This window comes from Triticum urartu, chromosome 2A (genome assembly GCF_056163025.1).
Source record: "Triticum urartu cultivar PI428250 chromosome 2A, HENAU_Tu73, whole genome shotgun sequence".
In the NCBI taxonomy this organism is placed as follows: Eukaryota; Viridiplantae; Streptophyta; class Magnoliopsida; order Poales; family Poaceae; genus Triticum; species Triticum urartu.
In genome coordinates, this window is record NC_141874.1 from 35196523 (window position 1) to 35210436 (window position 13914).

The 13914-nt window shown below is 46.0% G+C and overlaps 2 pseudogenes; one reads left to right on the forward strand and one right to left on the reverse strand.

The window, feature by feature from the left end:
• Positions 1–4851: 4851 nt before the first annotated feature.
• On the reverse strand, positions 4852–7672 carry LOC125534814 (uncharacterized; annotated as a pseudogene).
• A 4127-nt stretch (positions 7673–11799) lies between these two features.
• LOC147983304 (uncharacterized) lies at positions 11800–12398 on the forward strand (annotated as a pseudogene).
• The last annotated feature ends 1516 nt before the right edge of the window (positions 12399–13914 follow it).

The window sequence follows — 13914 nt, forward strand, 5'->3', positions numbered from 1 at the left end:
AACGGCGGTCCTGGGCGGGCTCGGGCGGCGGTGAGGTGGAGGGCGCCGATGGTGACGTCGAGGGAGGCCTCGGGCGGCGGCGGTGAGGATGACGGCGGCCTCGGGGGGAGACGGTGAGGTTGCGGGCGTCCTAGCCGGCAGGAGACGGCGGCGAAGTGGGCGACGGCGAATTGGGGAGACGGCAGCGAGGGCGAGGGATTTGGGGAAGAAGTGGTGGCCGGGGGCGGGGGGGGGGGGGGGACCGCTGTTTAAGTGAAACGTAACGGTAGCGAGTTTCCGGAAACGCGCTATAGCTATGTTAGCTATAGCGCGTTACTGAAACCCGCTACTACTATTCCTTTCTCCTTTTTTCCTTTTTTTCCTTTATTTTTCTTTACATTTTATTTTTTTCCTTTCTCCTTTTTCTATTTCTTTCATTTTCATTTACTTTTCTACTTGTTTTTCACTTTATTTTATTTTCGTTAGCAGCAGCACCTTACACATAAGAGCGCTACAGCTAAGGAGCGTAGCAGTAGCGCTGGGCCAGTATACGCGCTACTGCTAGGTTGGGCTAGCCATGTGCTCCCAGTTCAAACATAGCAGCAGCGCTTTTCGCCAGTACGTGCTACTGCAAAAGTCGTAGCAGCAGTGCGGTTTATTTACGCGCGCTGCTACTAATTAGCAGTAGCGTTTGATTTTGTACAGCGCTACTGGTAACATTCTGTGTATAAGGTTTTCCCTAGTACTGGTGGCAACTTCCAGGGAGATGGCGGCTACAACAGCTCTGGCGGCGACGGCTACAACACTTCCAGCAACTACACCAACAAACCCTCAAGCGGCGGCTTCAACAACAACTCTGGCCGTCGCCCCTCCTCCTCCCGGGGGCGTCCTTGGTGTCGACTCTGCAAAAAGGCAGGCCATGAAGTCATGGATTGCTAGCACCGGTATGATGAAGATATTGTCCCCGACTGCCATCTTGTTGCTGCAGCTATGCGCGAGCAAGGGAGCGATGGCATGTGGTACGTTGACTCTGGTGCAACCGACCACGTTACTGGTGAACTAGAGCAACTCGCTCTCCGGGAGAAATACCTTGGCAATGATCAGATTCATACTGCAAGTGGTGGAGGTATGGATATTCGACACATCGGTCAAGCTTTTATTAATTCCCCTACCCTTAAATGTGATCTTGTCTTAAACGATGCCGTCCATGTTCCACAAGCAGATAAAAACCTTGCATCTATGTCTCGTCTAGCCACCGATAATAATGTTTTCTTTGAAACTCACCCTCGTTACTTTTTTATAAAGGACCGGGCAACGAGGGAACTTCTTCATCACGGTAGATGCATTGGAGGGCTCTACCCCATCTCATTCGAAGTTTTTAACCACAAGCGTCGCCGTGCTTATTCTGTCATCAAGCCCTCTTTGGCACGGTGGCATCAAAGATTAGGACACCCATCATCAATCATAGTCAAGCAAGTAGTTAATAAAGGAAATTTGCCATTGTCACATAGTCAATCCAGTGAGTCTATTTGTGAAGCATGTCAGTGTGCTAAGAGTCATCAACTCCCTTATCCTAGGTCAAACAGTGTGTCTCATGCTCCTTTAGAGCTTATTTTTGGTGATGTATGGGGTCATGCTAGAGATTCCTTTGGAAGAAAAAAAATATTATGTCAGTTTCATTGATGATTATAGCAAGTTTACTTGGATTTACTTGTTAAAACACAAATCTGAAGTTTTTCTGTGTTTCAAGAATTCCAAAAACTTGTTGAAAGACATTTTAATAGGAAAATTCTAGCAGTCCAGAGTGACTGGGGAGGGGAGTATGAGAAGCTCAACTCTTTCTACTGTAGCATAGGCATTGAACATCATGTCTCTTGTCCTCATGCTCACCAGCAAAACGGCTCTACCGAGAGAAAACATCGCCACATTGTTGAAGTGGGCCTTTCCCTACTTGCACATGCCTCCATGCCTCTCAAATATTGGGATGAAGCATTCATTGCAGCAACTTATCTTATCAATCGCCTTCCTAGTAAGGTCATTGGAAATTATACTCCATTAGAGCGATTATATAATCAAATGCCTGATTACAATTCTCTTAAAAAATTTGGGTGTGCTTGCTACCCAAATTTACGTCCATATAATCGCCACAAGCTTGAGTTTCGATCTACCGAATGTGTTTTTCATGACTATAGTAATCTTCACAAAGGGTACAAATGCTTAGAGATTGCAACTGGCCGTATCTATATCTCTCGAGACGTTGTCTTTGATGAAACTCTTTTTCCATTTGCCAAACTTCACCCAAATGCGGGAGCTCTCCTCCGTGCTGAAATAGCACTTCCTCCAGAACACGGGGGTGAATTATATCAAGCTGATCCTGTGAAGAATTCCATAGAAAATTCGGATTCTATAGATATTTGCGCATATTCAGTTCATGATTTTATGTGTGCAGAAAAAGGCAGAAGAGGCGCCGGATCCCATACAGATTCAGGTGGCAGCGGTGTTCGATCCGAGGCAGATCCCCGTGCCAGCCTGGCTGTCTCCATCGACACGCGACCTGAGGACGATCACGGTCGCCCGCATGCAGCCAATCGGGCTCGGGTGGCCGACCGGCCCGACCGCGTGGAGCCCACCGGTTCAGAGGCACTGGTGGCCGACAACCCTCGCGCAGCGGGGCCCGCCGCTGAGCCCATCTCTCCAGGCACGGACGGGGGCGAATCACCGCGCGCCACCAGCCCATGGGCTGACCCAGGAGCCGACAGCGGGACGCCTGGCGCATCTGGGTCACGATCCTCCTTGTATCGGGAGCTGGATCGGGAACCTGCTGCTGTCTCAGCTGCAACTGATCCTGCAGGATCTTCTGTGGCGCAACCAACAGCTACTGCTACATCGGGATCTTCTGTGCAAACCTCGCCAGCAGCTCCTCATCATCATACTCGATCTCAGTCAGGTATTATCAAGGCAAAGGAATATACCGATGGCACTGTAAGGTACGACAGGGTCAAACGAGCTTTTATTAGTAGTTTTGGTGAACCAACTCATTTGCATGATGCTCTTAATCATAAAGAGTGGAAGGAGGCTATGGATAGCGAATACAATGCACTCATGAAAAACAAAACTTGGCATTTAGTACCACCAAGGAAGGGAAATAATGTTATAGATTGTAAATGGGTATACAAGATCAAGAGAAAATATGATGGAAGTATAGACAGGTACAAGGCTAGATTAGTTGCTAAATGGTTTAAACAAAGATTTGGTATTGATTATCAAGATACCTTTAGCCCTATTGTTAAGGCAGCTACTATTCGGCTTGTGTTGTCTATTGCTATTTACAGAGGTTGGAGTCTAAGACAGCTAGACGTTGAGAACGCGTTTCTTCATGGTGTTCTTGTGGAAGAAGTGTTCATGCGACAACTACCGGGATATGAGAACCAAAGCACACCACATTATGTCTGTAAGTTGGATAAAGCTTTATATGGCTTGAAACAGGCTCCTAGAACTTGGTACTCAAGATTGAGCATGCAATTACAACAACTTGGGTTTATACCATCTAAAGCAGATACCTCTTTGTTCTTTTACAATAAAGGCAATATCACCATATTTGTGCTTGTTTATGTTGATGATATAATTGTTGCTAGTTCAAGCTCAGATGCCACTACTTGTCTGCTTAAGGATCTGAAACTGGAGTTTGCTCTTAAGGATCTAGGTGATCTTCACTACTTCCTTGGTATAGAGGTTAAACAGGTAAAGGATGGCATACTTCTCACACAGGACAAATATACAACTGATATTCTCAAGAGAGTGGGATTGGAACATTGTAAACCTGTGAGTACACCAATCTCAACCTCAGAAAAACTTACAGTTGAAAGTGGAGAAGTACTTGGACAAGAGGATGCAACAAATTACAGGAGTGTTGTAGGTGCTTTACAATATTTGACTCTTACACGTCCTGATATCTCTTATTATGTGAACAAAGTATGTCAATATTTACATGCACCTAGAACTACTCATTGGACTGCAGTCAAGAGAATTTTGAGGTATCTTAAGTTTTCAGAGGGACTTGGGCTTCATATTACCAGGTCTTCATCCATGCTTGTTACTGCATATTCTGATGCAGACTGGGCAGGTTGTGCTGATGACAGAAGGTCCACAGGTGGTTTTGCTGTGTTTCTGGGAACAAACCTTGTATCATGGAGTGCAAGAAAACAGGCTACAATTTCAAGGTCAAGTACCGAGGTGGAGTACAAAGCATTGGCAAATGCAACAGCTGAAGTAATGTGGATACAAACTTTACTTTATGAGCTTGGGATTAAGGCTCCACAAGCTGCTAGGTATGGTGTGATAACATTGGTGCCACCTACTTCTCAGCTAATCCTGTTTTTCATGCATGTACCAAACACATTGAAGTTGATTTTCACTTTGTCAGAGAAAGGGTAGCTTGAAAGCTACTTGACATTCGGTTCATACCTACGAGAGACCAACTTGCTGATGGCTTCACAAAACCACTCACCATGAGAAGGTTAGATGAGTTCAAATACAATCTCAACCTTGGCAAAGCTTCATGAGGTTTAGATTGAGGGGGTGTTAGAATTAGTTGTTGTATAGAGATAGAACTCTGTTTAAATTGTAAACCTATTATATCTCTTCTTCCGTTTCACCCTCTCCCGATCTTTCTTCTGTAACCGATCGATCTAGTATCGATCTAAACCTTGTAAGCCACGGCATGTATTCTATATAATGTAATGCGGCCCAAGCAAAGGGTTCTACGCTTCCCACAATAATTTACAATACCACCAAAGTCAGGATAAAGGTAGTAGAAGAAGCAAATACCGGACATGCTTCACAGTTGACATCAGAAAAACTTCTATTGCTTCACAGATATTAAGCTTTGTGGTGAATTTGCACCACTGAGAAAGGGTCCTCAACAGAGTAATCGGTACATGTCTTGAAGCTCCAGGGCATGCCTCCTTCAGGACCTGTGCCCCCGAGAAGCACCATTTTGTAGGAACTACTGGCCATCTTGTTAGAAGCTTGCTGCGCTTTATGAGTCGCCTCATCCATTGAGAATGACGTGAAGCTTGGATTAGCCATGGAGACGGACACGGTCCTCAGCACCCTCGTGCTCCGGAAGAAGAACTTGAGGAAGACAACCTCCCCGAGCTCCCCTCGGAATTCTTTGTAAGAGAACACCTTGATGCACGACTTGACATTTTTAGTGGGCTTGACCAGCTTCCAAAAGTTGAGATTCATCCTGGCACTACCAGCTTCATAATCACATTTTCAGACTACAGGAGAAAAAAGCAATTAAATCACTCAACAGTTCAGCTATTAGGAATCATGCTGAGTATATAATGAAAATTAATAGTTTGCAGTGCCTCATATTAACTGGGAAAGCATTTGAGGAAGGTGGCAGATATTTTGCTCAAGGAAGCCCCAGCCTATGTCGTGACTCGTGAAACACATATTGTACATTATACTACGAGGCATACCTAGATGCTACCCCCTATGGCGTAACAAACAGTAGCTTGATTTCACTGATATGTCGGAGATATGACATGCCAATATTTCCATGTGTAGAGCTAAACAAAGTACCAAGTAGCCTATTAGTACAGAACAACATCAACTAAGGTTGCCTCATTATTACAGTTCATGCATAACAAATTAAGAACTGAAGCTACAGATTCGAGCTGCAGTGTAGCTCTCCTAACACATGCACACTTTTCCAAATATATTCTTCAAGAAGAATTTTCAGATATAAGTCATTACACCTTCTTTGTAATTAGTTAATCAGACATAAATGCCTGATACGGTGCAACATAGAAGTAAAGCATCAATATATATGGCATGCTACATAGGCCCCTCCAGCAAATTGTAGACAGCAATTTGCAATCCCAGAATTCATAACAAATGTCATAACTAACTGAAATTAACATGCAATGCAACCCCCAGAATTATGATTTTGTACTTTAGTCTCTATGTAGTATGTGTAGAGAAGACCTGATGGCTAAGAATAAATAGAAGCTTGACAAAAACCTTGTAATTAGTTAATCAGACATAACTCATGACATGATACGTTCAAGTAGCAAAGAACTAACATGGCATTGTGGTAATATCACACAGATCACCTGCAAACTGTAGTCTGGCACTGCATGTCAGTTGCAAAATTCACAGCTGAAATCACTATGTAGTATGTGACGTGGTTTAGAGTAATATGATAAACCACATGGACCTCCAAAAAACTGTAGGTGGCAATGTGTTTGGTTTATCATGTGTAAATTTTGAAGTCAGAAATGGGCCCCACATGCCACTTACAACATCAAAAGCACAAATATTGCCAAGTTGTATGATATATGACCACGGTGAGAGACGCTATAACAAGAGGTAAATAAGCAAAGCAATCGACATTGGGAGAACTGCATAATAGTACATTATCTGCAATTAATCAATCAGAAGCTGAAAACACATGATCTGCTGCCGCAAACATTCTACACATAAGACATAGTGGAAACCGGTACGAATGTAAGCAAAACATGAAATGAAAAAAAAACTACCATAATGTGCAGTGCCTCCAAATTGGGAAAGCAGCCGAGGAAGGAGAGAACCATCTTGGAATCGGTGTGGCTTCTGAAACGCACATTCAGACTCAGGAACTTGACGCTGGTGGCCATGGCGCTTGGCTCGCATTTATCCCGGCATGAAATGAACCCAATTGAACAAAAAAAATCACACATTTAGTATTGTACCTCCAACTGTTGGAGGATGTTTTGCTAACTGAAGAAACTGTTAGACCGCGGACAGGAGATGTACACACCATGACGATGTTGTCTCGCATCTCCAGGAACCAGGATGGTGTTCCCTGGCTGCAAGATTCCTCGTGCAGCTTGGGAGCATCGCCAATCCTGACCCTGGTGCACAAGCCGCCGGCGTTGCCTCGGGAGCCCTCCAGGATGAGCCGCTCGAGGCGAGGAGCCTTCACCACGGCGATGTCCTCCGGAACAGAGCTGCAAATTTGGACGCACCGGAGGCTCTGGCTGACGAGGCGAAGGCGCAGCCCCTTGTTGCATCCATGGATGTTGAGGCCTGAGGGTCTCCAGGATGGGGCTCTCGGCGACGACAAAGTCGATGTCCCCGTCCTCCATGACTACGCTGCAGATGCCGAGCTCACGGAGGTGGTGGAAGGAGGTGCGGGGTAGTAACCTTGCCACGTCCTGGAACTTCCAGAGGCCGATGTAGAGGCAGCCGATGCTGGCGATGCTGAAGAGCATGGCCGGGAGGGGCACGTCGAGCGGCCACGGGCGGTTGACGAGGGCGAGCTCCTGGACGCCCTTGGTGGCGAGGAGCTGGAGCCAGCGCGCGAGCTGGGCCTGGTAGGCGCTCATGTGGCTGCTGGTGAGACGGGCGTAGGGGATGGGTCCCGTGTGCGCTTCGAGGATGGTGGAGATGGCGGTGACGATGGCCGGCGAGTCGGCGGGCGTGGGGGAAAAGCTGACGCCTTGGGGCGGAGGTGGGCGTCGTTCAAGATGATGTAGTCCACGCCGTCGGTGGCGGGCAGGTCGGGGATGACCTCGGTGCTGATGTTGCTGAGTAGCTCCTCCGTGGATCGGTCCACCTCACGCGGGTCGCGGCCCCTGCTCCGCAGATCGGCCTCCGTCGCGGGGTTCACGTTGGTGAACGGCGGCTGCCGGGGACCAGCCATGGTCGGCGGCGAGGGTTTGGGTATTTGGGGGTGGCGAGTGAAGCGGAGAGTGGAGTGGGTCTGTGACAGAGGGGGCGGATGATGGGGGTGGGCCCTATTTAGGGCTTCATGTTTAGTTGGGCCGAACTCCGGCACAGGATGTCTGTGGGCCTATACTAAAAAAACATACATGAATTCGTATACAAGGTCTATTTAAAATACGACCGAAGTTAAAGCATCAAGGTTGACGAAGTCATCACCGGCACCTCGCCCATCGACGGGGAAGCGTCAAGCCTGAGATTTGATCTTGCCATCAACCATTGTTGCAACCGTAGTCGTCGTCTTTATTCTCATGTCGCTTGCTCATTCGGACGAGTGGTGCCCAACGGAACGAAAAGCCGGAATGTGAGGATTCCATTCTTTGTTTTGAAGGAGCTCGAGCCTGCAGTGGCATGGCTAGTGAGGCGGCTTGCCAGCTAGTATGGGCCAAGGAGATGGCTCGAAGCCAGGCCGACCCTGGTGTATGGTCGAAGGGGCGACGGCTCGGGGCCCATGCCAGGAGGTGGGGCCATGATCTGTTATTTATGTTAGTATAGCCTAGCAAAAATATTAGGTAGCGAAAAAAATAAAAGGAGGAAAGCAAGCACAAGGGGCTGGAGATGGGCTAGGCCCAATTGCTGCTAGCGATAGGAGAAGCGTCGACACTCGCACGGCCGCACGCGTTAATCACTCCGAATATCTGAACGTTCACTGGTTTGTTTCATCTTGGACTCTCTGCCAATCGCTCGGCCACTGGGAACCAGCGGGATTCTTGTTCGTTGGCTAATTGTCGCTGTTGCGCACGGCACCCTGGTGTTGCGCCGCAGCCGTGTGCCCATGCCGGCGACCCGGCCATCAACCATCCGGCATCCGCTAGGCCGCGAGGTGCAACCATCAGCCATCTGCAGGTCATTGCCTCATTGGCAAATTGTTTTCGCTTCTGCATAATCCGTGAAACCACGAGCATGAATTGATCTTGTCTTTAATAGCTACGTATTTATCCACCTAGTCTTTCGCTTCTTTTTGATCTTCTCTTTGTAGGGCTCTATGGATTTTGCGATTGAGATTTACAACCTTTCTAGAATAAAAATGTAATCATTATCAAGGGCATTCAGACGGTTCCTTCCCTCCAAAATATTTCAACTTAGATCTTGAGGATCAAAGTGGCCACAAAACAAGGTTTCGGGTTTGCAGATGATATCAAGTAATATGTTGATTTCTCTGTTCAACAAATCTTTTATAATTAATAAAATTTCAACCACTATCCTCATTATCTAGTGGGCTTGAAACATGGTTCTAATCCCTCATCAGAAGACAAAAAAATGTTATAGAAAAGAACATGCATATGGAGGCACCAAATGTGTTGATGTTGGCCGAGGTAAGCATAGCTGCCTTATGCGATTTTCCCCCTATTATAAGAAGCATGCGCATCTTTTAGATAGCTGCATATTGAGGTAAAAATAATAGTGGTATATGTAAATGTCCCAATAGGTATATATTAAGGAGCCTCAGCTTCTAGGTTGGCCCTAGGCCCCAAAAATCTCTGGACCGGCCCTGCTTGAAGCTTGCGAGGATGGTAGCGCCGGCTCTCTAGATGGTTCCAACGACTGCACTGGAGACATGGAAGAGCCATGGGACATTGCAAAAGTGTCAACTTTTGCTCGGTGGTGATAGTGTGTGGCGTCTCTAACAAAGTGGGTAGGGGTAGACAAGGTGGTGGCTACATGGCTTGCTGGAGGCACTGGTTGGGAAGAAGGGTTTTTATTGTTGAAAGGCGACGAAGAAGTGTTGTAGGAGGTGGTGTTGGTTAGTATAGAAAAGTGTCTCCAGACAAGAAAAAAAGGTATTAAAAGGGGGTTGGGAGAAATATAAATTTTCATTTTGTTGAGATGAAGGGGTAATTTTTGGGAATTAAATGGTTTTTATGGGTCTAAGTGCTCTAATCCAGATTAGTATTGTACTCTCCTAATTGTTTGATGTCTCCAATATTTTTATGCGTTTGATTATTTTTTATTTTGCTTGTTTCTTACTGTTTGATTTTTAAGTATTTCAACTTTTGGAGTCCTTCAATTATTTTTATTGTGGAAATGAAAAAAAAAAATTAGATTTACTGAAGTGTTATTTCTTGATTTCACTAGCCTATTAAAATTTAAAAATCAGATATTAGGGAATTTATGTGAATAGACAGGAATACTAGGTTATATATGAGAAGATTAACCCGTGAGTTGGTACCAGTTGATTGGCTAGGTATGTCCCACTACCTAGTGACACCATTATAAATGCATTAGAGGGTAATGCACGATTTGCCACGACATTCTTTGGTTTTAAATAAATTATATTTTTCTGTTACGGGTTTTTATAGCAATTCACATTTCGTATATACCGCGAAGTTGGTTGAGCGACCACAGACCCCTGTTGCGCTATCGGGTAAGCCATGTAGACTGGTCCTTCTTTCTTTGGAAGGTGGCATTCGGTTTTTTTCTTTTATTTTCTTCTATATTTTTTGATGTTTTAGTTTCTTGTTCACTTATATACATATTTTTTTTAAAATCAAATTTATTAATACTTTTGAATTTATGGAAAATAAACAAAGTACTATTTTTAAAAAAAATTGTTTTATTCAAAATTATGTGCATTTTTCAAAAATGCACGGAGATTATTTTCTTATATTTGTGAAAAATTATCAAATTACATCAACACAATTGAAGTCCGTGAATATTTTTGAATTTTTTTGACATTTTTAAAAAAATCTTTGATAATTGTCCCCAATTCTTGATTGAAAGAGACACCAAAGGCCTCTACCCTCCCTCTCTGTCTATCCAAAAGATGGAAGGGTAGAGCTTTTCTTTGGTTTTTTCATCTTTTCATCAAAGAGTTGAAGTCCATCCGAACCCTCCAATGCAGAAATATGAGGAGAGCAAAGCGCCAATGGCGTGTGAAGCGCATGCGGAAGGGGCACGGAGAAATAAAGAAGTGTGGGGGGAGAAACAGCCAAGCTCATTCCCTTCGCTTCATGGGCCGAAAGTAGTGCTTTGTTTCCTGGCCACAATGAAAATAGATGGCAAGTGCCTGATCGCTACGGCTCCGGTAGGTTCCGTTCCCTTAACCAAGCCACTGCCTATGAGTCGCCAAAAACTCATGAACATTTTTTAAAATCAATGAGTAGTTTTGTACTCATGAAGAATTTCAAAAATTATGAACTTTTCTTAAATTCATGAATGTTCTAAAATTTTATGAATATTTTTTTAATTCAGATAAAAAATATAAATCTTGAATGCTTAATTTATTCTTAAATTGCTTTAATAGAATGTTGGTTTTGGTACTGCTATGTGGAACACATGACCTGTCCAGACCCTTATAGATGGGTTCCACTTCAAGGAAAAACTCTCGAGCTTTTTCTATGCCTCTATTCCTAGTTTGCTTAGTTTTGTAAGGATTTCATGTCGTCCAAACAAGAAACCATGTGAGTGAATGGCTTGGTAATCTCTCGGTTATTCTTTAATCTAAGGCCTCAGCCAGGTAAATTTCTGAAATCTCAAAAGCACAATTGACTTTGCCTATCATAGGCTTTTAGTTTGTTTGTTTTCTGCATGAATTTTTTTGTCCATGTATGTCCTTTGATACTTTTTTTTAATTGACGTCCTTTCTGTTACTTCAGTGATGATAAAATATCAACTTCAAGATTTGGGCTGGATATGAGGGCGCCGGTCAGGCTGAGCATTTAGGGCCAGTATGAGGGGTCTATCTAGATCCCTTTTTTTACCGGGTCATCGCCCTGGACGTATAGGGAGGGTTGGGAGCCTGGCTGTAGATGCTCTAAGAGCATCTCCAATAGCCGTGCCAAAAGGCACGCGGGTGGTAAACTTGGTTTTTAGCGCGCGGGGGATGGTTTCGCACGCTCCAGCGGTGGCTGGAAACAAGCACGCGCGGGAAAGGGCGGCAGCTCACGTGCTACTTTTGGCGCGCCACTTTCGGCGCGCCTATAAATTGCTGTGCTCGTCAAGTGCCTATCCACAGTGCCACGCGCGCCTCGTAGCCTCTTCGCCACTCCAGCGCCTCCACCGCTTCCTCTCCTCGCCGCTCCAGCGCCCCGCCACCGCCGCGCCACCATGCCGCCGCGCCGCCGAGGAGCGTCGGGCTACCGTGGCGTTCACCAGCGCCCCAACGGCTGGTACTCCGCCGAGATTCGGTCCGGCGACATCCGGCTCGGCCTCGGTACGTTCTAGACATCGTACGAGGCCGCACGCGCCTACGACGCGGCGGCATGGCGCCTGGACAGGCCACGCCAGCAGATGAACTTCCAGGATGTCCACACGCGCCAGCAGGCGCAGGACATCGCCCCTCCGCCTCGTCTTATCACGGACCAGGAACGTGCGGAGCATTCTCGGCGGCAGCGCCGCCTCTTCGTCGCAGAGGAGGACGAGCGGGCCATGGCGGAGTGGCGCCGGCACCACCCAGCGGACATCGCCAATGAGGAAGCCTTCTGGGCAAGGCGCCGCGAGGAGCAGACGGCAAAGCGCCCCGCGAGCGGTTGGACAGATGTCAGCAGAAGGCCCTGGTGTTATCGCAGTGCGAAATCGCTGAAAATGGTGGGCAGACGATCTTTTCGTCTGATGACGACCATTGGGAGGACATGTGGCTCGATACCTCGGACCAGACCAGCGAGGATGACGATGATGATGATGATGATGATAACGACTGGGAGTAGGCTGTAGATGCACTATGTAGTTGCACTATCTAGTAGTTTTTTTATTATGTCGTTGCACCGTAGTTTTTTAATCTATCTATGCTATGGAACTATGTAAAATATCTATGTATCGTTCTTATCTATGATTTTTATTTATAGTTTTTATATAAAAAGATGTACGCAATGTTTAGCGCGGCCGCTGGAGCTACACGTGCGCACTCAATTTTAGCGCGGCTGCTGAAGCCAGCACTGCCGGCCGTGCCAAACCAGGCAAAGGGCGCGCGGCAAATGAGTTTTTAGCGCGCGGCGCGTTGCGCGGCTGTTGGAGATGCTATAAGGAAAGCATATCTAGTACACCCTCTCTTTTCTGTTTGTGAAAATATCTAGTACATCCTTTCTGCGCATATGCACAACTAAGCCAGGCTGGATTCATCAGTTGACTGCCAAAGATATCAGTGGAAATATGGAAACAAAATAGTTGGATGAATTTTGAATTAGGAAATTGGAACCCTTAGGAGAATCGGTGTGTATATGATCCCCGCAAAAAAATATAAATAAATGTTGAGCATCTTAGTATGTTCACCAAGATCATCAAATATTGAAAGAGTAGGGATGTGAGCATTAGTTTTTCGTGTTTGGGGTCTACATAGTCAAGCAGGGGTCAGTATATTTGAGGCCCGTTTAAGGAGCCCGTCTGGGTTTCATCGGCGGCGGCGGATCCTCCTAGGCTGTTGCCATTGGCTCGCTTCTGCACTCCACCCATAATCTTTTACCGAGTAGTGTAGGTCACCTGGACAAGCATGCTCTGACATTCTACCACCAGGATCTCCTGAGCCTGGAGGGTCAAGATAAGCCGCAACACCTGGGATATTGTCTCCGACGCTGCTACCAGCGTGTCCTGAGGACAGCAGATCATGACCAGCCGCAACACCCACTCCTTGGTGTTGCGCCGCAGCCGTGTGCCCATGCCGGCGACCCGGCCATCAACCATCCGGCATCCGCTAGGCTGCGAGGTGCAACCATCAGCCATCTGCAGGTCATTGCCTCATTGGCAAATTGTTTTCGCTTCTGCATAATCCGTGAAACCACGAGCATGAATTGATCTTGTCTTTAATAGCTATGTATTTATCCACCTAGTCTTTCGCTTCTTTTTGATCTTCTCTTTGTAGGGCTCCATGGATTTTGCGATTGAGATTTACAACCTTTCTAGAATAAAAATGTAATCATTATCAAGGGCATTCAGACGGTTCCTTCCCTCCAAAATATTTCAACTTAGATCTTGAGGATCAAAGTGGCCACAAAACAAGGTTTCGGGTTTGCAGATGATATCAAGTAATATGTTGATTTCTCTGTTCAACAAATCTTTTATAATTAATAAAATTTCAACCACTATCCTCATTATCTAGTGGGCTTGAAACATGGTTCTAATCCCTCATCAGAAGACAAAAAAATGTTATAGAAAAGGACATGCATATGGAGGCACCAAATGTGTTGATGTTGGCCGAGGTAAGCATAGCTGCCTTATGCGATTTTCCCC